Below are 24,067 nucleotides of genomic sequence, written 5' to 3'. Positions count from 1 at the left end.
TACTTAGGTAAGCTACTATTGCTTTGGAATTTGTATATATCAATAAGGCTTTAAAAATCGTTGTTTAATAATTTGCCCATTACAAATACATGTTCTATGGAATTGCATCCCCTACATGATATGATAATTGTTTCTCAATTCCTAATATTTCAGATTTATTCGACGATTTCAAGGTCGTTTCCTGATAACAAACAAAGACTTGCAATTTTTATTTCTAATTAATAAAAACATAAGCAGTTTATATTTGCATATTGTCAGATCTGTAACAGAGTAATTATATTATTTTCTCTCAAATACATAAGCTGTTGGCATATTACTGTCAGTTTAGAACATAACTTACAAATGGTGTTTAATATGAAAGAGTTAGAAGGGGAGCAACCGTGAGAGTTTAGAGATTGAAATTAGATTATCATGTACACAGTAATTGATTTGCATACGACAAAGCAAATAATTAAATAAGATCTTAAATCCAATACTATTTCTTTCGAACCTACGTTCGCACATATCACAATTGAATGAATGAATGCTTTATTGCAAAACGCATTATATACGCTATAGCAACGACAATGTATTTACAACATGACAAATAATAAACAGCAGAGACCATTACATAAAAAAAACTATGAAAAAAACCAAAAAACATTAATTAAAAATATGTGATCTGATTGACCTTGCAGATTTTATGTAAATTAGTAATGTTTAGTCAAGAAAAATAGAATGTTTGCAAATAATTAGGCCTAATTGATCTAAAGGCAGAGCATACTAATAAAAAGTGGTATTCGTTTTCAACGCACTGCATATAACAACATTTGCATAAACGTTATTCTCTAGCAAAATCAGTATATCTTCTTCTTTCAGTGTTCAGCTTCAGTGCACCACTATGCAATTTATTTAAAAAGTTGGAATTATAACATTAATCTGAATGATGTTCAAGCCTAAATTCTAACTTTTATTCTTATAAATATTAAGTTTCTCGCTTCTTTTTACAGATGTTAACCCGCTTTGTATATACTGATCTTTAATTCTATTATTAATGGCATCAATATATTTAATAATATGTATTTCTGATCGTTGATACCATATTTAATTTAGACTACTATTAAATAATAAGTCCTGTACATTAGAAGCCCAGTTTGTTTTGCCATTATTGGCATCTTCAAGTAACAATTTATAATCATCATAAACAATTGGTGTTTTGTATGTTCAAATATTTAACCAGATTTAGAAATTATAAATTCTCTCGTAACATGCATATTAGGAAAATTGCCCAATGCTCTATAAAAGAAACAACTGGGCGCAGTTTGCCAACTTTTAAGATGTATCGACAAGAAAAATGATTGTGAATAATCTCGATTGAAACCCCACATTTCCGGAGCATAATTAGGAACAAACGCCACCATACTGTCAAATAGATCAAGTTGTGTCTTATTTGACAAGTACAAATCTTAGACTGGCTTTGATAATGACGATAAAGCTCGTTAACCCATTTGAGACACACGTATCTGGGTCTGTACGAATTTTCCATTAAAATGAAACAACATACCAAGATATATATAAGAATTTACTATTTGTAGGTCTTTATTGTCGTAGATAAAACAATCATCAATGTTTCCCTTTTTACAATATTTCAATAATTTATCTTAAAGATCTTGTTACAATTGATTTTCCAAACAAAAGAATGAGATATATAAGAATATTATACACAGTAATGGCATCATTCCTCATATCAATATGTATGTCCTTAAGTAAGTCATGTATGAAGAATAAAAACAAAAGATGCAGACCGTTATTCCCGTATTGAAACACAAATGTAGTAGCTTTCAAGCTTGCCATTGAGGAATTTAACTTAGAAAGCAATGGGGCCATGCATAAGTCACTGGGGTAAAGCTGATGACCGTAACTGCATTCACGGTCATCCCAAGATGTCGGATGAAAAATTAGGTCAGTATTTTTATTGTCTGTTAAGGTGTTTCTACATCATTTTCTTTACAAAGCATACTTTGATACGATGTAAATATATAAAAGATTCACACAGAAGTCACAAATCTCTACCGAGGAACGTGTATAAAACGGGAATTTGGATTTGAAAAATTCGCGAGGATGACCGTAAATCGTATATGAGATGACCGTAACAGGATTAGCGATTCATAACAAGGCTGACCGTAATTGGTTAAAAGATGACTGTAAATTGTTAAGGATGACCGTAATTTATAAAGAATGACTAAATTCAAAAGGATGACCGTCAATTGAAAGAAACATTTATATTTGTATGCATTGTTTTTTGTTGAGTTTGTCGCAATAGGGGCTCGGTTAGTTCTTTTTAACTATTTGGCTTGTAGTTGGTTGCTACATATGACGAACCATGTATTTGAAGCACGTCTTATTTTTGTCTACCTTTAGGCTAATGTTGTCTCCCAAAATTACACCTTTGTTAAGCCAATTTAGTCTTACTCAAATGATGAATTAACCAACTCATTTTACTGAATTGTCGTCATCATTGTTAGACCTTTTTATAACAAATGGTGCTCACATAATAAATTACTGTGGAGTCGGGCCACCTTTCTTAGACCAAATACGTTTTCACTGTCCTTTAATTAGTCTTTTGAACTTTCCAAAATGTCGTCAAAAAACTTTTAAGCGGAAAATTTGGCTATATGATCGAGGAGACTATGACAGATATCGTAACATTTTATCTGAAAAAAATTGGGATTCCGTAATTAACTTAAATAACGTTGAACAATTTACAACCGAAATAACAAAAACTATCATAGAAGCTGCTGAAAATTGTATTCCAAATAAAATAATAACTGTTCGCAAAAATGAATCTCCATGGCTAACAAATGATGTTAAAAAAAGATAAGGAAAAAAAAATTGAATCCAGAGAAAGGCTAAAAAATATAATAACCCATCAGAGTGATCAAAATTTAAGAAAATAGGAAATGAAGTAACTAGTTTAATAAGAAAATCGAAGGATGATTATAACAACTATTTAATTAAAAAAATCACGAACAGTAACCCGTCCACTACTAACTGGCGGAAAACGGTTAATAAAATTTCCGGATTAAAAACAAACGACGCAAGTGTACCCCCATTAATGGTTAATATTAACAACTTAATATTTGATGAAATCGAAAAGGCAAATGAATGTAATCGATTTTTTTCTTTCCAGTCAAATATTGATGATTCAAGTGCTGTGTTACCCGAAGAACTTCCTAATATTAGTGATGACATTAGTAATATAGAACTTACTGTTACTGAAGTTGAAGATATATTGAAAATTGTTAATCCCACAAAAGCTTCTGGCCCAGACCTCATAAGTCCCAAATTGTTCAAAGAAGCATCTTCTGTTTTAAAGTATCCACTATGTAAACTATTTAACTTATCGTTATTAAAGTACGTCTACTTTTCCAGATCAATGGAAAAGAGCAAATGTTACCCCAGTTTATAAAAATAGTAAACCGAATGACGTTAAAAACTATAGACTTATTTCCTTGTTGAGTGTAATATCAAAGTGTATGGAACGATGTGTATATAAACATGTTTACAATCACTTTATGCGCAATAATATTTTAACGAACAATCAGTCGGGCTTTACCCGGGGGGGATTCAGCAGTTAATCAATTAATTAACATTTCGAATGATTTTGGGAAGCTTTAGATAGCGGTAAAGAAATAAGGGTAGTATTCTGTGATATAAGTATAAAAGCGTTTGATCGAGTCTGGCATAAGGGACTGCTATTTAAACTTCAACAAGCGGGCATACCGGGTTTATTACTAAGGTGGTTTGAAAATTATCTTACAAATAGAGTCCAGCGGGTAGTTATTAACGGTTCAAGTTCCGAATGGTTACCTGTAAATGCAGGCGTCCCACAAGGGTCCATTATAGGCCCTCTCTTTTTTATATTTATAAACGATATTGTAGAAGACATTCAAGCACAAATTAAGCTATTCGCAGATGACACTTCATTATATATTATGGTTGACAATCCAACAGAAACAGCTAAAATTTTAAATGACGATCTAGATAAGATTTATAATTGGTCAAAAAAATGGCTTGTTAATTTTAATGCCCAAAAAAACTGAAAGTATGATAATTTCAAAAAAAATAAATAAATAGACACCTTCATCCTCCATTAAATATGAACACCCAAAAGCTATAAACAGTAAGTAAACACAAACATCTAGGTGTCTTTTTTTCTAACAACGGATCCTGGAACGACCATATTGAATATATAGTTTCTAAATCTTACAAAAGAATAAATATAATGAATAAAATGAAAAATGTTCTTGATAGATTTTGACTTGAAAAAAATCGCCCAATTCTTGAATATGCCGATGTCGTTTGGGACTCTCAAAATCAGAATTTGATTGCTAAACTTGAAAGTATTCAGCTTGACGCGGGGGTACTAAACTTACCAGTATAAACAATTTATATGTTGAAACTCGATGGGAAAAATTATCTGAAAGACGACGCAATCACAGACTAACTCATTATCACAAAATTTTGAATAATAAAACTCCAGATTATTTAAGAGACTTATTGCCTGATTCAGTAGGCAGTAGGCATGATCATAATACAAGACAGAGAAATAATATTTCACAAGTCAACACACGGACCCGTTTATATTCTGAATATTTCATCCCTGCAACAACAAAACTATGGGACACTCTTAACTTAAACATAAGAAAATGTGAATCTTTATCATTATTCAAAAAACAAATAAGTACCCAAAATAGTAAGATCCCAGCGTATTATTATATAGGACATCGTTTTGCTCAAATTCTTCATGCTGGCTTAAGAATGGATTCAAGTTCAATGAATTCTCACCTTTTCCTTCGTAACTTAGTAGACTCTCCAAATTGTCGTTGTGGTGATGTAGAAACAAATTCTCACTTCCGATTATCTTGTCCTATATATACTAATTTAAGAAAAGAACTATTCGATTCTGTTTCAGTTCTTCCTGTCCAAGTTAACACAAAAACTTTGCTTTTTGGATCAACGGTACTCTCAGATAAGCAAAATAGTCTTTTATTTAGTTTGGTGCAGACATATATTATTAAAAGTAAACGTTTTAACCCTTGATGTTAATGTTTCATCACTCAATAGGAACCAAAGCATGTCACACTGTATACATTACAATAATTCATGTTTATTTTTCTTCGTTTTTTTTCTCATTAAATTGTTCTTCTTTTTTTTTCTGTCACCTTCTTATTCATATATTTAGTACAGAGCGTTCCAGTATTTATAGTTTTGTATTGTTCAATAAGTGAATTATTTTTGTAAAGGAGACAGATTTGTAAAAGAAAATTGCTTGTTTCTGAATCCTGAATATTATTTCCTTTGTATAATATCGTATCATGATGAATTATCTGAATAAATATTGTTTAAACTAATGTTGTCTTATAAATACGTCTTTCACCAACACGATTAATTATTTGATACAAAAAAGGTAATACAAATACGGATTTTCTAAGAAATGACGGTTATACTATGAAAGGTACGGTCATCCTTTATAAATTACGGTCATCCTTCCGAAATTACGGTCATCATTTTAACAATCACGGTCATCCTTATTATATGTTACGGTCATCTTGAAAATATTTTAAAGATGATTTACGGTCATCTTAGCGAATTTTTCAAATCCAAATTCCCGTTTTATACACGTTCCTCGGTAGAGATTTGTGACTTCCGTGTGAATCTTTTATAAATTTTTATCGTACCAATGTATGCTTTGTAAAGAAAATGATGTAGAAACACCTTAACATACAATAACAATACTGACCTAATTTTTCGTCCGACATCTTGGGATGACTGTGAATGCAGTTACGGTCATCAGCTTTACCCCAGTAATAAGTGGTGTACATGTACCTCATTGTTGCAAACCTGAAGTATTTTATGCCGGTGAGTTCGCCCTTATTTCAGTCGTCATATGGATTCGTTTTGACAATACTTTTGTGGTTGTTTTTGCACACATTCGTCTACGACGAAGCAATTGTTCAGTTGTCTGTTTTGTTAGTTTGATAAGAGCTACTTGTGATAGATCATAAGTATTTGATACAAAGTTGCATTAATATCAGCACATATTAGTTGGACGACTTTTTTAAGAACTTACATCCTAGATTTAGGTTCAACCTTTGGAACTGAGTTTTCTGCTTAAATTGATTTTGTTTATATAGATTAGACCGTGGTTTTCCCGTTTGAATGGTTTTACACTAGTAATTTTGGGGCCCTTCATAGCTTGTTGTTCGGTGTGAGCCAAGGCTCCGTGTTGAAGGCCGTACTTTAACCTATAATGGTTTACTTTTTAAATTGTTACTTGGATGGAGAGTTGTCTCATTGGCACTCACACCACATCTTTCTATATCTATTGACATAAAATTCATGTGATATATCAATGCTATTTAATATGAAGTTGCATTACTCCCAGTACATATCAGATTACCGGTAATGGGTACACCTAACTTTTTCTTTATATTTTTGTTATAAACATAATGTAGTAATCAACAATGCAAAGTTTAAGAAAATATCCTTTTTTATTTACGACCTCCCTATAACTATTTTTCAATCTTTTAAACCTAGCTGCTGAACTGTAGCCCTTAAGAGCTTCGGTTCTGCAGATATTTAAAGCCCAGGTGCGACCATTTAAAATAAGTGAAGTCTGCATACAACTGATGTGTTTCTAATGTGACAAGATGCATTTGCAGAACTAATTTGTATCATGCTTTATCATGCAGAAATCCTAAATCTTAATAAAATATGTTTTGTGGAAGTCTTAATGGGATATTATTCATAATCGAGCTTAGAGTATAGGCACGTCTTCACAATCAGGTAGTTCTTAATCAGACCAGACACTGCCCTTTCGCGGAATTTTGAAGACCAAACCAAAGCCAGTTACACAGAAACATTTTGAATGCGATTAACATGTATTATTATTGTCGCCTTTGATTTTTCCGTATATCTTTTTCAACCGTTTTATCCGGTACTCGTCCGTTAGATGTACGTGCGACATCCGTTCTGTCCGGTACGTGTCCGTTTCTCGTACGTTGCATATCCGGTGTGTGTCCGTTATTCATCCGTTACACGTCCGTTTTGTTCGATCAGTACATCAACGGTCTCCGAACGGATATAATGTTTTATGTTTATCATTTTATGTTTATCCATTAGACGTCCGTTCGTGCTATCCGGTAAGGTTTGACCAAGGCTTAATATGTATATGAAACTAATTGATTTTGTATTTTCAAAGATAGAATAAAACCACTGCGTAAATGCATCATGCTTAAATATACGTACATGTTTTATGAAATATGAAATTGAGTAATGGGTAAGTCTATGGTTCACCATGGGGAAACCCTTAAACCAACTTTTGCTTCTTCAATTTGTAACTTAATATCTTTCCAAATTTATTAATATCCAATGCACACTTTTACAAATATGTTGATATCAAACTTCTCCATATTTTGTGTTGAATACTTAATGATGGTCTGTTTCCAAGGTAAACCAGTCATTAAAAGATTGTGTTTTATTGCCAGTGATTCCCATCTTTTATTCCAATTTTATAAAATAGAGACTTCGAGCTTTTCAATATGTAAAAAATGGGCAACTTCTGTCATTTTAGTTTTTTCCTTTGAATATTCAATCACAGGAGATTTATATATTTTTTTCCTATATTTAGTTTTGTAGTTTTGTTTTACCTGCAGAAAACGTATTTCAAACGAGATACATGTAGCACACCCTCGATTTTACGAAGATGTTCTTTATCGACCTCTTAATTTGGAAACGATCCGCGTAAATTTTTCATTTGTTGTGATTTGCTTCAACTAACTGTCAGTAAATATAGAAAGCAATATTTACGTATAAAAAGAGATACAACTGGGTCCTATTCTGCACACAGGTTTCTTTTAAAAAAGAAACTCTTGATGATTTTGAAAATCACAAATAAAACCTAAGTTCATCTAACGAATGACAAAAAAAAGAATTTCATGCATTGTCATGAACAATTTAAGACTTTATCAGTTCATCTTCTGACTGCCTCTGTGGCTACATATTAGCATGCATTGGTCAGTTACGGGAGATGATGTGGTCGATAATACATATAGGCTTCACTATAAGTGGTTGTGCTTCATGAAGCAGTATGAGTTACACATTGTTGGTCCGAAATCAAAATTATGTATGCAGGTACTAGTATATATAAATATCACCTAATTGATACGATATTTCCGTACTTGTATTTCCTATCATAATTTCCTTGATACAGGGTTCCAAATTCGGTAGTTGAAATCATCCCTTCGTAAGTTTTTCAGACGCCATTACGAATTGATTGACCGTTATGGAATAGCCGTTTAACAAATGATATCGGATATGTAACTACAATCCTATTCCTTGTTCATGAATGTGACCTACCGAATTCTATCATTTAACGGGTTTGTAATAACATGAGCAACACGACAGGTGCCCTGTGTGGAGCATGACCTGCATAACCCCATTTAAAAAAAGAAAAACAGACAAATAAAAGTCAAACAATTTTATGGGATTCATGTTATTCAGTTTTTAGTTATCCTAGTTGTTTGACTATTATTTGTCTGTTTTTTTTTCATTTTTAACTAAGGCGTTGTCAGTATATTTTTGATTTATAAGTTTGACTTTTCCTCTGAAATTAATCTCCCCTCCTTCAAAAATAAATAAACTAGATTTCTCTGAATAGAAAAAGTAATTACACTTCTAAACGGTAAAATATTCATCACAAATTTAAGAAAAGCAGGTTAAACAACAATACAATCAAATACATCGACCATGAGTGTATACATGTATTTTTGAAAAAAAACCCACTGGTTTTGATAATTTATCATTGATACATCGAAACCTACAGTGTCAAACTATCTAAAGACGATACCAAACAAAGGGGGAAATATAAGACAGTCATTTCTTCTTTAGCATAGATAGCATAACATAGATAAGACAGGCCATTTTAAATGTTAGTTATCTTTATTGCCTACATATATAAATATCATGTGATTTTTAGGTGTATTCAATCTAGTACCCCTGATGAGCTATAGTGATCAGTCATATGTCGACCCTTGTCATGCGCACTCAACTTTACGCATTGCACCTATATATTTGATATGTTTAATATGTTAAGTAAGCTTCAGGAATACCAAAAGAGACGCAGCTATTCTCATAGATTAATAGTATGTGCCTTATTACAATAAGTCTTCTGAAGCATTATATATCCCGCTGCAAATGTTTGCACCTGTCCTAAGTCAGGAATCTGATGTACAGTAGTTGTCGTTTGTTTATGTAATATATACGCGTTTCTCGTTTTGTTTATATAGATTAGACCGTTGGTTTTCCCGTTTGAATGGTTTTACACTAGTAATGTTGGGGCCCTTTATAGCTTGTTGTTCGGTATGAGCCAAGGCTCCGTGTTGAAGGCCGTACTTTAACCTATAATGGTTTACTTTTTAAATTGTTATTTGGATAGAGAGTTGTCTCATTGGCACTCACACCACATCTTCCTATATCTGTAATAAAGCATCGAATATTAACCTATAAGGACTGCTGCGTCTCTTTGAAGGTGTATGTTACTTGTATATTAATAAAGTGTGATCCGTTCTAATGTAAAATCATATTTTATATCTCGTGTTAAGATATATAATGGTGACATATTGCTTTGTATTACCAATTTTCTATTTTTATCTTTGCAGTTCGTTTCTTTTTGAGAGCGTAAAAAATATCAAATATTTCCCACTAGGTGTTAATCAAAAGTTTCTCTTTTTGTGGGTCAATCTGGTCAAGGGTTTAGTAAATTTTCCATTGTTTTGAAATACACTCAATTGACTTTTTTTACTTTCTGTATTTCAGGTTTAATTTTTGTTGTAAAAACTATCCATTTTACAAATTCCAGTATACATACTACGATGTTATTTGCAGGTATATGTACACAACCATGTTTATATCAGTGAAATATAACTATTAATTAAATATACGAAAAAAGTGAAACACAATATTTATTTTATAAATCAGATATATGCAATTGAACTTGACACTTAATTGTATATTTGTCTTTCTGACTTTTTTTCCCCATATTGTTCTAAAAACTATGGTTGATTTGATGTAATCTAAAAAATATACGCATATCTCTTGTTTTCGTCATATCGATAAAAGAGGGACGAAAGATACCAAAGGGACAGTCAAACTCATAAATCGAAAACGAAAACAAACTTACACCGCCATGGCTAAAAATTAAAAAGACAAACAGAAAAACAATAGTACACATGACACAGTACACATGATAACTTTGATTGAAAAATTTAAATAGATCGATATTTTATTTTCTTCACACTAATCGTCTGATCATCATAGTTGACTTGATATAATCTAATCCCTGCCAAAACCGTTCATGCTTTATCAATTTGCGATTCAGAAATATATTACACCAGCCACCGAACTTTTTAGCACAGTTACCGTCATCTTTAGTATCATGATCACGATCCTTAGTAGTGAATCTCATTCCGTTGTTATAATTCATCATATCACCAAAAACAAAAAAAACAATATACCTTATATATTACATTTTTATGTATTTTTAGACATATAATTTTACAAGTCGACCTTTGGCTTTTTTAGAGTTTTTATTTTGTCATAAAGCTCATCAACTGCTTCGTTACTTACACATCCTCAGCTTTTAAATATTTTGTTTGATCATTCATGATGAACACAGAAAAGCGCCTCGGACGTATAAAATGATATAACATGTTGCTTTAATGTTTTGATACTCATAATACGTAGATGCCAATTAGTGGAAAACTAGGGGAATAACATGTTACCTAGATAAATAATATAATCCTCTGTCATGTTGTTTTGTCTCTTTTATTTTACTAATGTTTTAGTTTTAAAGAGGTTTTTAAATTATTTTTATCTTCTTCTACAGCCGTAACAAACCGACATTACTTATTGGCAAAATTCAATAAACAAGAATTGCTGACCTCGGCGGAAAATTCAAAACGGAAAATTAAATTGCAAAACACTAAGCTTAAGCACATCAAACAAATGGTTAACAAATGTCATATCCAGAACTTGGTTCGAACATTTCATTCAACACGTCTAAACTAAATGATGTGTTTTTATTGTTTATCGATAAATAAACATTGTACACACATGGATTATCAGGTACAATACATATTTGTCGAATATGAAAAAAATTGGTTACCATATACGCTTTTAGCTTTTCTTTCTTTTTTAATGAATTTATTTAATTTTGACGGACGAACAACCACATATCTATATTTAGGTCTTTCCACCTTTCCGTGGAAAGACCTATTGAATTTGTTCTGATTATTAGGTCTTTCACCTTTCGGATGAAAGACCTATTGTTTTTGTTCTGATTATTATTATTATTATTTTTTTTTTTTTTTTCTTCCGCCTAAATTTTTTTCTTGCGTAATATTGATGTTTAAAAAAATGTCGCTTAGAAATTTGGAATATGATGTCGTATAGTTTATACGCTTTAAAATTTTACAACTGCGTAACAAAATACTTTACGTTGTAAGAGTTATCTCCCCAAACACTGTTTTTCTTGTGGCCACTACTCCTTCGCAACCGTAAAATAGTACGACAAATTTATTTTACCAAATTGCTCGTTACTTCTTCAGGATTAGGATATTCATTTGGACCGAAGCCGTAAAGAGATTCCATATGAGAGTTATTCCCCCTTTTGTATTTGAAATTTTGAAAATATTCTAAACTGGAAAACCATAAGTGATAGGGACCAAGGGTCTTTTGATTTGAGATCCTTGGTCCAAAAAAATGAAATTTAGGTCAAGGTCAAAGGTCAAGGTCGTATTTGTCTTTGATTTCCCTATAACTTTAGAATTGTTATAGATACAGAAAATTTAGATAGTGAAAAATGCTTGGTACTCCAAGGGGCAACTTTGTTACATTATGACTGTATTGATTTTACCATTGTGTAAGGGACATAATCCCCATTAATGGTTTATATAAAGCCATTTTTAGGCAAAACTTTTAACCAAATGTCCTTGACCCATAAGGTCTTTTGCAATGACATTGTGAAGCAATGACTTTGACAAAGGTCACAATGTCAAAGGTCAAGGTCATGTACATATGTGATTTGGGGCACTACTTGAAGAGTTTTATGTGTTTGCCAACCAACCAATCAATCAATCAATCATGATCATGATCAATCAACCAATCATGATCATGATCAATCAACCAATAATGATCATGATCAATCAATCATGTTTCCGTCTCATGTGTTTATTATAGGGTTCAAGATCTTCTTTGTTTCTTTTTCGCTGTTTCAATTGACCCTATCCAACGTGTTTAATCAATCAACCAACCAACCAACCAACCAACTAATCAAGCAATCAATCAATCAATCAATCAATCAATCAATCAAGCAATCAAGCAATCAAGCAATCAAGCAATCATGATCAAGCAATCATGATCAAGCAATCATGTTTCATGAAAAATTGAAATTTAATATTGTTCTTGCGTCACTTCTGAAAAAAAAAATCCACATGTACTCTGAAACTACGAGTACAATCGACCTCAAAATTTGCAGTCAGCAGGGCATACATGTACTAAAAGTTTATAAAAAAACTTGATGCAGATATCTTTTAAAGCTTTTCCTGGAGAAAAGAAATTGCAATGCCGTAAAAATCGCTTGCTAGGTCGGTAAATCTGAGTAAAAACCTACAATAAAATGTCCGCTCCGAGATTGAAATACTAATCTGTGTTACAAACAGGTGCTGAAAAATGTACAACACAGAAAATAATCAATAAATGTGTTTTAAAGTTACACCGGATCAATTAAATCCAAAACATGCACTGCCCGTGAACTGTCATCAAGATGTCAATTTCCTACAATGACAAAAGAAATTACATTGTGTACATTCCATCTCTATACATGTTGTCTGTTCAACGTCCCGACCTAAAAAGAAATAAAAAGACTAAGTTTTCGTTATTATAAACACGTGTCACGTGATGTCTCGTCAATCTGGCGCGCGCGCTGTACCTAAAATAAAATAAAAACTTTCCAACCTAAACATGAAACTTCTCCGGTAACACCCCATACCGAAACAAACAAACGAACAAACAAATAAACAACACCCCCCCCCCTAAAATCAATTTCAAAGGGGGAAAGACCATGCACAATTGCTTTTCAAAAGCAATTGATTTATATTTATTATTATTATTTTTTTTTTTTTTCTTCCGCCTAATTTTTTTTCTTGCGTAGTATTGATGTTTCAAAAGATGTCGCTTAGATATTTGGAATATGGTATCGTATAGTTTATACGCTTTAAAATTTACAACTGCGTAACAAAATACTTAACATTGTAAGAGTTATCTCCCCAAACACTGTTTTTCTTGTGGCCACTACTCCTTCGCAACCGTCAAGGATTACGACAAATTTATTTTACCAAATTGCTCGTTATATCTTAAGGATTAGGATATTCATTTGGACCGAAGCTTTACGGAGACTCCATATGAGAGTTATTCCCCCTTTTCCATTGAATTAAGTGATATGCATTTCTAAATGGTAAACCATAAGTGATAGAGACCTAGGGTCTTCAGATTTGAGGTCCTTGGTCCAAAAAAATGAAAATGAGGTCAAGGTCAAAGGTCAAGGTCATATTCTAAATTTTGATTTTGGCTTATTTTCACTTATTTCCAAAAACCGTATGACATATCGACAAATAATTTTTCATAAATTGTTAGTTGCGACATGTCCTTACTTGTATATTTTGGTTGAAAGGGTGCGCAGACAATAAATGGGAGTTTTTGCCCATCTTACATTTAGAATTATGCGTAAAGTGATATTACTCATTAACCAAACATATTAAAGACCTAGGGTCTTTTGATTTAAGGTCCTTGGTTTGTGACCTTGAAATTGAGGTCAAGGTCATAGGTTAATAGGACGTTCTAAATTTTCACCTTTGCTTTAAATTCACATTAATACATCATAAAGCCATAGGAATTAACATTTTAAACTGATTTTTCATATTTCAATATCAAAATAGATCTTTACTAGTGGAAAGACCTTCAATTGTTCTCTGAACAATTGGTTTTTAATTTATTTTGTTGTTGTATATCAGCAAAACGAGACTGGTGTATGAAACTGCCTAGGTAATACAAGTTTTACAGATTTCCAAGTATCAACAAGAAATGCATAAGCTTACAAGTCATTTGATTTTTGGCTCTCAATGATGTATTTTGTGTCTGATATTGTCATAACTGAACATATTCGTTGGTACAGATGTTTTGCGGTTCATTTATTTGGAAGTACAAATATGCCTGTTTAAATATTCATTAAATACGTTACTGCATTTAGTCATACTAACTAGCAGTTCCACTCTGTCCTCCAATGGTAAGTTTATATTGTGAATTCTCGTCACTAACTGTAAATGTAACTGTAAATGTCGTATACAAATCATACGTCATCTTGTTGTTAGTGTCCCTGTCTATACTTACTAGCAGTTTCACTATGTCCCCCAATGGTAAGTTTAGATTGTGAATTCTCGTCACTCACTGTAAATGTCTTTTACAAAATATGTGTTATCTTGTTGTTAGTGTCCCTGTCTATATATACTTACTAGCAGTTCCACTGTGTTTCCCAATTGTAAGTTTATATTGTGAATCCTCGTCACTAACTGTAAATGTCTTTTACAAAATATGTGTTATCTTGTTGTTAGTGTCCCTGTCTATATATACTTACTAGCAGTTCCACTGTGTTTCCCAATGGTAAGTTTATATTGTGAATCCTCGTCACTAACTGTAAATGTCTTATACAAAGCATACGTCTTCCGGTTCTTAATGTCCCTTTCTATTCTTAATTCATATGTACCATTTGTTGTAAGAATTTTTAGATATTTGTTACCTGTAATTATATCGGTGATCTTTTGATTTACATTAGCCAATCAATTAATGAATAATGTATATCGTAAATAACGCATAACATAAATGAGCTAATTTTTACAATTTATAAGACAGCGAAATGTATTTTTTATAGATAAAGTATACTGTGTCATTCAATCTGGTTAACAGTGCACGTTACAAACTTTTAGTCAGACAAAATCCAAAACTAACATTAGATATGGCATGGTATTGGTTGCAAAAATTTGATATGTTTCATTTAAATGCAATATTTCTGATTTAATTAGCATATTTCTTCATTTAAATGCAATATTTTTTTTTATTTGAATGGTAAATGTTTCATTCAAAAGGTGTAATTTTTCATTCAAATTGTATAATTTTCATTCAAATGCAATATTTTTTATTCAATTGGTATCATTGTTTATTTCTAATTATATGCAAAAACTGCATCATGGGCCATTCTTTCGCGTCATACAGTAAAATTTGCAACAACGTTTGGGACTAGTCAGTATTTGTTGGATTTTCTCCTCTTTCTTTCTAAACTTGAGTGATTAAAAAAACTCGTCAGAATATCGCCGCTCTAGTTTTATCTGGCGTTCGTGCGCGTTCTTGCACTGGCTATTAATGCAAATAATGGCCAGGTTGAGCAAAACATGCGAGTGACAAGAAGTAAGTTATAAAAAATAATTTGAAAAACAACTAGTTCATGGACAGAAACATGTAATCATGACGTTCTTTTGTGCTTCATTTAATTATTTTTTCACTTGTCTTGATCCTCAGAGACGTTGCAGGAAGGCAAAGCCATCAGAGACGTTATAATTATTTGAACTAAGCCACCTCTTTTTTGCTACATGAAGAACAAATCCCCTTATAACACAGCAGAACCAAAGACCCCGTGACAAGTAGAGACATAAGCTGTTAACTATAAGTCTTTAAACAAGACAATTCAGGATAAATTGGAACCAGTTACTAGCCTTTGTATGTTTACAATAGTCCTTTAACACAGAACTTCGCTGTATGAGCAATGAACTTCATACTTAACAAAATCTATAATATGTGCTCTCATGTATTATGCCGTAAATCATTTTTCATTAAGAATTCGTTGCTGAGCTTCTTTTACTATTCTCATTTCCCAATCCCTCTAATAGATTTTTTCAAACCTTACAGTAGTTCAATAATAACTATATGTCATTGTTTAAACTGATGATAAGATGATAAGTATGCAGGGCATATTCTAAAACCTATTTAGGTTCAAATTTTAATTTTGTATAGAGATGTATATATGCGAGTATTGGCAGTAATGGTTATGGTGTCACTCTGTAAGTGTGAGGGGTTTTGTTTCGGATCAAAGATAATCGTTTCTATAGTTATATGTCTTTTAGTTTTTATTAATTCACTCTATTCTTTATCCTTTGGTCTCTATTATATTTGTCTTAAACATGCGTGACATATTTGCCACTGGACATCAGGCAACCAAAAATCAATCAACTTATTCTGTATATTTCATCATTTCTTTATTTTGCTATTTTTATGTTTGTCCCGCCCCTTATCTACTTTTTGTTTATATTTTTTATAATTCCATTTTTTTTTAAAAAACGGGTAGGGGCTAAGCGTTTCTAAAAACATATTTACTGATAAATGGGTCGCGTTTTTTTATGGTGTTCTTTTTTAAAAGATTATTTAGACGCGAAGGCACATAACAAACATTGCGACGTTAAGTCGAAATGAAACTATCAAATAAGAATGCAGGTATATTAGAATGTGAGCTGTTTAAACGTTAATAAACGTTTCTATAGTATGACCGTAGGCCGATAAGCTACATAAATATAAGAACTTTATGGACAATAACTGTTAAGAGACAATTATTTGATATTCTAGGGAAGGGATTTTGATTGATTGGTGTTTAATGTTACTTTCAATACTATTGGGCTATTCCGTGATGGTCAGATTCAATTCATAAATGAAAATGGGAAAGCAAAGAGAGGGCATTATTATTCATTTCAATCTGTCGCTAATCATGCCCATTTTTCAGCTCTTACCAGGCATTCATATTCATATATGAAATCCTTCTGACTACCAACCCAACAAATAAAAAAACATAAAATGGCTCTTATCTAACAAAAATTTATATTGATTGATTGTATGTTGTTAATTTTGACACCAAGTGACAAATATTTCATGCTTGTTCATGAAAACACGAGTCTAGAAGTCGGGTATATGTATAAAAACGAAGAGATAGAATGTGATTGCAAATAAGGCATTTATACCATTTATACCGTTATACCGGACAACAGAGAAATACATTAAACCACAAATCAAATTCGGAACACGCGATTCTGTTTGTATCCCCAACATCTATCAGACAGTTACAATATATATATATATAAAGTTCATATTCAGAGTTATAATTGTAAAATCATAGAGAATTAATGTATTTAATGATAAACAATGTATAAATGACAAATAATATATAAACTAACACAATTATACAAATAATACCTGAAGATACCCTGGTCTTAAGGTACTAACAAACAGGGATCTTTACTGAAATAACTGTACCAGTGAAGAAATCTGTTAACAACATGTGATATATTGTTGTTGAATAAAAAAATCAAATAAGGCATTTATCTCCCGGAGTTTAAATAAGAAGTGGATGTTAGCAATTATAGACAATCGTAAGGCCTTCAACCATGACAAAAACCTGATACTCTAAAGTTTTTTAATACCATTTTGATTATAAAAACTACATAACAAATACTGTACATACCAGTTACATGTACTGTAGATACAGGGTCTCATCTACATGTATTTTTAATCAATTCATTCATGTCATTGTATAACTTCAAATCCTCTTTACATCTTTGGAGCAACAAATGTGTATTTCTGAAAATTTAAATTACATTAATTATTATAAATATAAGCCCTGAACCTGATTAATGTTTTCCAAATAAAACTAGAGAGCATGTGTGGCTCACCTTGGTTTATGTGAATATGAAACAAAAGACACAGATGGATTCATGACAAAATTGTGTTTTGGTGATGGTGATGTGTTTGAAGATCTTACTTTACTAAACGTTCTTGCTGATTACAATTATTTCTATCTATAATGAACTTGGCCCATAGTAGTTTCAGTTGGAAATGTTAGTGAAAATCTACAAATTTATTAAAATTGTTAAAAATTGACTATGAAGGGCAATAACTCCTTAGGGGTCAATTGAGCATTTTGGTCATGTTGACTTATTTAAGGTCTTAATTTACATTATTGCTGTTTACAGTTTATCTCTATCTATAATAATATTCAAGATAATAATCAAAAACAGCAAAATTTCCTTAAAATTACCAATTCAGGGACAGCAATCAAACAAGGGGTTGTCCAATTCATCTGAAAATTTCAGGGCAGATAGATCTTGACCTGATGAACAATTTTACCATTTTTGTAAAAGTTAGCAACAGCGGATGACAGACGTCATCATTTCTGACCCAGATACCATTAACCTAAAGGCTTAATAAACCTTATCTAGCTCAATTTCTTGTCAGCTTTACATGCACTTTAACTCTTTTTGAAAATCAAACTCTTGAATGTTTTTTATTGTATAAGTAAACAAACTGTCAAAGCACAGTTTATAGGTTTTTCTAATTTCAAATCTTTCAAGGACCATAATTGTAATTTCTTAAAACATGTAATGAAAATCTTTCTCTGGTTACCAGTCTTCTGAAATGATGGTAAAATCTCAAACATTCTGATAAAGATATCTCTTAATTATATCTATTTGACTCTAACTTAAGTAATTGTTTGTCCATTAAAAAGTAAAATCACAAAAATACTGAACTCAGATGAAAATCAATTTGGAAAGTCCATAATCACATGGCAAAATCAAAAAACAAAACGCATCAAAAACGAATGGACAAGAACTGTCATATTCCTGACTTGGTACAGGCATTTTCAAATGTAGAAAATGGTTGATTAAAGCTGGTTCTATAGCGCTAACCCTCTCACTTTAATAACAGTCTCATCAAATTACGTTACATTTACATGATGCGTTAAATAAACAGTCACAATCAATAAAATAGTCAAAATATGGGAACATCAGTCATCATCGTATAACAATTTAACAGGACACAACAACATCTACTATCTACGAACACATGGATTGATTTGAGTGTCTGACGTCAGAAAAATTATATACGTCACATAAATTTGTCGTTCAATGTGCATACAATAGTTATCAAAAGTACCTGGATTATAAACAATTTTAAATTTTACATAGGCAATGAGCGCAGATAGGGTTAAAAAATCAAAAGTATGTAAGAATAAATTACAGAAATCGAACTAGTCCAAAAGTTATACATAGAATTTATGAGAATCCAAAACTTTTAAAAGGAACAATTTAACAGGACACAAAAACCTATTCACGAACACATGGATCTACTTGAGTGTCCGACGTCAGAAAAATTATATACGTCACATAAATTTGTCGTTCAATTTGCATACAAACAATTTTAAAATTAACATAGGCAATGTACGCATACAGGGTTAAAAAATCAAAAGTATGTAAGAATAAATTACAGAAATAGACCGAGATTCAAACTAGTCCAAAAATTATACATAGAATATATGAGAATCCAAAACTTTTTAAAGGGAACAATTTAACAGGACACAATAACATCTACTGTCTAAGAACACATGGATTGATTTGAGTGTCTGACGTTAGAAAAATTATATACGTCACATAAATTTGTTGTTCAATGTGCATACAAACAATTTAAAAAAAAAATTTCATAGGCAATGTACGCATACAGAGTTAAAAAATCAAAAGTATGTAAGAATAAATTACAGAAATAGACCGAGATTCAAACTAGTTCAAAAGTTATACATAGAATTTATGAGAATCCAAAAATTGTCAATTCCACTACGCCATTGATTGATTTTGACGTTTGTGGTTCAACGTATACAAGTAATTCATAATAGAAATATATCATAATGACATATTATAGACAAATATCATACTGACGGGATCTTTTAAAGTACAGAGTCACGTTATAAGCACAAAAGAAATACAAAGAGTCACATATACAAAACAAATCACCAAAAAATGAAAGCCAATACAAACACATTGACGAGATGTATAAGTACCGAGCCACGTCAAACGGATATCACATAAAACCATTCAACAGTAAAAGTAATCTTAATATTGAACAAAAACAAATAAAAGAACAATAAAACATGTTGTTAAGATGATACACAACATCAGTACGCAGAATCTATACATCAAGACCATCGTGTATTATTTGAGAAGTTGATACGGAATATTTATCAACAAGGTCTTGGTACCTTCCGATGAACTTTTTTAGAAAAAGGACGAGGTCATTAAATCATTGTCAAATAGATTGCATGGTTAGCTGTTGTTTTTTCTTACAGCTATCAATTCTGGCTGGTTGATGTAATCTCTTTTCAGTAGTCTCCTTCCTCTCTTTTAGGTCAAATCGTTTCAATATTAAGTCAGATATCACAATTTTTTATTATAGCAGAATACCTTTCCCTCTTCATACAAATTGTGACTCCCCATATACCCCCATAATACTTGAAATATAATAAAATCTATATTGTGATGTTTACTTACAAGAAGTCCCTGTTCTCCTGATAACCCATGGCCAGGTGATCCTGTGGAACCAGCTTCTCCCTAAAACATGCACATTTGTATGATCTAAATCAATGAAAAACATACTTTTTACCATTCATTAATCATTAACGGTACATAATTTTCTAATTCCTTTGGCATTAATTTCAACCATATATGAATTTGTTTTCAATATATCTGTTCTCACAACAACATACAACATTTATTAAAATATACATAATCCTCAGTATATATTATACTAGAGTAATGTTAATTGGGTTGTCTTTTTACTTATTTATAAGTGGTGTATAAGCATACTAATGTGAGCATAACTCGAAACACTTATCAATCAATCCTACAATATTTGCTACCAAAAAAAGCATACCATATACATTAAATCTACATGTGACAAACACTGCTGAATACATACCACAGGGTCTGGATTTCCTCTAGGTCCTGAAGTTCCTTGTACTCCTGGTTGGCCCTAAAGTAAACAAAGTAATCATTTTAATATTGACTTTCCATCAAAAGGATGTTCAAATAAAAAAATCCTTTATAGTAAAACTTTGTGATTCTTTGCTTACATTAATCACTAGAAAGTCTTTATAAACATATAAGGTTATGCAATAATGAGTATGCATTCAGATCTACATTATTTTTTTTCATAGCAAACTTTTTTTTTTGCTTAAGACATAATTTCCCAAATAAAATTGTCAAAGTTTAACAGTTTTTTACACAATTTATATTCTTACAAATTTGCGCTATCCAACTGTTTTTTATATTTGTTTTTTTTTAGATAGTTCTTACTGGACGTCCAGCTGGTTCTCTTGGTCCAGAATTTCCTTTCATTCCTTTAATTCCAACTTCTCCTATTGCCCCGGGTACACCAGGTGCTCCTGAGTCTCTCTGAAAATAATATTGTGTAAAATTACACCAATCAACATCAAAAATTACTTTTTCTAAAAGTTTGTAACTGAAGCTATATTCCACACACATTATCAGAAAAAAAAATTGTCTATTTTGCTATTTGACAAACACTAATTTTGATCATTGAGAAGCTTAATTTTTCCTCTACAATAGATATTATTAAATTGTTCAACTGACTTTTACAGAGTTGTCTCCCTGTAATGTAACCTACTACCCGAGTTAAATTTTGGACCCTTTGGACCTTAACCCTTTCCTCCATGGAGACTTTTTTTTTACATTCTTGATTCGCATGGGATTTTTTTCAATAAGTTTAAATTATTAATGCATTACAAAAATGAATAATTCATCAATGAAATTCAAGTCAGATATTCTCATGAATATCCTTTTCATAATGGATACAATTTTTTAAAAGTTTAACACAGACATTTTGCTGTCAACACATTTCAACTGAAGTACTACACAGGCGTCATTATGGAGTAATGGGTTGGGGTCAAAAAGCGTCATTATGGAGGAAAGGGTTCATGTAGACCAATTTAAATATGGGACCAAAAATTAAGAATTTACATACACAATTAGATTCAGCATATCAAAGAACCCCAATTAATTCAATTTTTGATGAAATCAAACAAAGTTTAATTTTGGACCCTTTGGGCCCCTTATTCCTAAACTGTTTGGACCAAAACTCCCAAAATCATTACCAACCTTCCTTTTATGGTTATAAACCTTGTGTTTAAATTTTATAGATTTCTATTCACTTATACCTATGTTATGGTGCGAAAACCAAGAAAAATGCTTATTTGGGCCCCTTTTTGGCCCCTAATTCCTAAACTGTTCAAATTTCATTGATTTCTATTTACTTAAACTAAAGTTATTGTGCAAAAACCAAGAATAATGCTTATTTGGGCCCTTTTTGGCCCCTAATTCCTAAACTGTTGGAACCAAAACTCCCAAAATCAATCCCAACCTTCCTGTTGTGGTCATAAACCTTGTGTCAAATTTCATAATTTAATAGTAATAGTATGAACGTAGTCATGACATAAGAAAAGTGTGACACGGATTACATGCGTGTGATAGAATCGTACTATGGACTTGAACAGCGTATTTTAATTATAGTATAGTCGTAGTGGAATCATTGTTGGGTCGTGGGTAGAACGTAATAGTCGTAGTACGGTTGTAGTAACGTCGCTGTCGCTACGATGGTTCAGCGACCTTTGCGATATGACCATGACCTCAATGCGTACTTTAACTAGGGTCACACATTCCCGATTTTTACTGCCCGATCAAAAAGGAATTGTCAAAAGTTTGTTAAAGATTCTGTGAATTGTGGGTTGAAATTCAAACATTAATCAAAATTTGTACAAAAAAATATTGAATCACGACTCAGAACAATCGTATATTGTCCATGGCGCGTCCGAATTCACCCCTTTCTAATCGAGTTTGTCCAGATTATCCTGTTCACAATCTGATTCTTATTCGATTTCTATCTTGTGCATGGTACAAAACGACTGAAGTTGTCCCGACAGAGTCCCGATTTTGCCGATCCCGACAGAGATCCAACTTTAATGCCATGTCATTGATAAAATCTGTATAACATAAAGACTAATTTCGACTTATATTCGAGGACAATCGAGATTTTACGACAGCTAAAAAAGGGTATCTTCACTCCACTTAACTATAAAAAACATGTTTTATATTCATTTCCATCATATTATATAGGAGTGTTTCTCTGTTAACTTATCCTGTTTGCGAAATAGCTGTGTACTTGCAAATGTTGATAAGGCATATATCATACTTAAGTGCCAGTCTTTTTAGAATCAGAATCAGGCAATTTAGGTAAAAATCAAAACATGATAAGAAAAAACCCACCGAGCTAATCATGCTATTTAATACTAACCATTATCCCGAGTTAAAAATAATTGGTCTTTTGTCTGTGTGTGTCTGGTAATATCAAATAACTTGGTTAGAACATTGGTAAGAATGATAGCAAATTATAGAGTTATTCCCCCTTATTCGTTAATTTCTAGTGCATTTCAACCAAATTGTATCTTCTATTCCCAGAACAGAAAATGGTAATGAATGTTATTTTTGTGCATAACTACATTTTATGAACTGAAATCAATGTCAAATTAGGTGGGGTTTTTTTTGTCATGTTTTCCCCACTGCCTGATTCTTAGGCAGACTAGCACTTAAGGAGGCTTGCGGGTATAAGATTTTTAGAAGAAAAAAAAAACCATTACAAATTTTATTAAGCACCTCGCGTAGTTGTTACTTTATCATATGGTACAAAAAAACATTCCAAAATATCAATACGTGTTCACCCAAGGTGATTTTGAAAATGACGATATCCGTGAAAAAGCTCTAAAGTATCTCCCTTTGATGCAAACATGCCATTTATGGCATAAAAGTTGAAATATCTTTATTTAATTTAACTCATCGGTGACCTATGTTTATTATTGTTGTTTTCAAATAAGCTCATAAACTAAATAATAGTAAAATTTAAGCGATTTATGTAATTGAGTTCTTATTACCGCTATTTCTTCTAATAGTTCAACAGAAAAAAGGACATTATCAAAACAGTATGCGTCTTTCAAAGGCAGATTGTGTTTGTAAATGAACGATGACCCCATTTTTTT

At 31.8% G+C, this 24,067-nt stretch overlaps 1 long non-coding RNA gene across 1 annotated transcript; it reads right to left on the bottom strand.

Moving 5' to 3' along the window:
• Window positions 1–17,655: 17,655 nt before the first annotated feature.
• Window positions 17,656–20,991, bottom strand: LOC134685987 (uncharacterized). The gene is made up of 3 exons (XR_010101496.1): window positions 20,938–20,991; window positions 20,511–20,570; window positions 17,656–17,772 (listed from the first exon to the last, which is right to left on the bottom strand). It is a non-coding gene; the product is annotated as an uncharacterized LOC134685987 (long non-coding RNA).
• Window positions 20,992–24,067: the final 3,076 nt, after the last annotated feature.

This window comes from Mytilus trossulus, chromosome 10 (genome assembly GCF_036588685.1).
Source record: "Mytilus trossulus isolate FHL-02 chromosome 10, PNRI_Mtr1.1.1.hap1, whole genome shotgun sequence".
Classification (NCBI taxonomy): Eukaryota; Metazoa; Mollusca; class Bivalvia; order Mytilida; family Mytilidae; genus Mytilus; species Mytilus trossulus.
This window is presented reverse-complemented; position numbering and strand designations above follow the sequence as displayed.